This window comes from Pteropus alecto, unplaced genomic scaffold (assembly GCF_000325575.1).
Source record: "Pteropus alecto unplaced genomic scaffold, ASM32557v1 scaffold24, whole genome shotgun sequence".
Lineage (NCBI taxonomy): Eukaryota > Metazoa > Chordata > Mammalia > Chiroptera > Pteropodidae > Pteropus > Pteropus alecto.
In genome coordinates, this window is record NW_006439192.1 from 13,183,833 (window position 1) to 13,184,234 (window position 402).

The following is a 402-nucleotide window of genomic DNA, read 5'->3' on the forward strand; positions in this document are numbered from 1 at the left end:
GACGCTGAGTCAGGAAGGAAAGTGCTCCTCAGGGCGGTGTGCTTACTGCCCACGTCCAGAACTGTGGAACCCTGCTCTTTAAAAGATGAGAAACTGGGTATTTTAGCTTTTCAATCTCTACAGTAGAAAAAAAAAAGTAAAGTGGGTTTGTGAGTAGCAGGAAATGTACTATTTCATACTCAGGCATAACCTATCTGCTCAGCTCCTCTATTTTCTAACAGCTTGCTGACCTTCAGCCATTATGCTTAAAACTTGTTATACTCAGAAATAAAATCCATAGTGCCTTCCCTAAAATCTATTTCCAAATCTACTAGTTTGCTAAGTGGCAGAGTAGGTACCTCCTAAAAATGCCGAGAGTCTGTGAGTAAGCAGTTCTTCTGGCTGCCCTTCATGGGGGGCACA

The 402-nt window shown here is 42.8% G+C and overlaps 1 protein-coding gene across 1 annotated transcript in view; it reads left to right on the forward strand.

Annotated features, from left to right (window-relative positions):
• Nucleotides 1–402, forward strand: part of WDR17 (WD repeat domain 17) — a 67,728-nt gene that overhangs the window by 62,368 nt on the left and 4,958 nt on the right. The window lies entirely within an intron of this gene.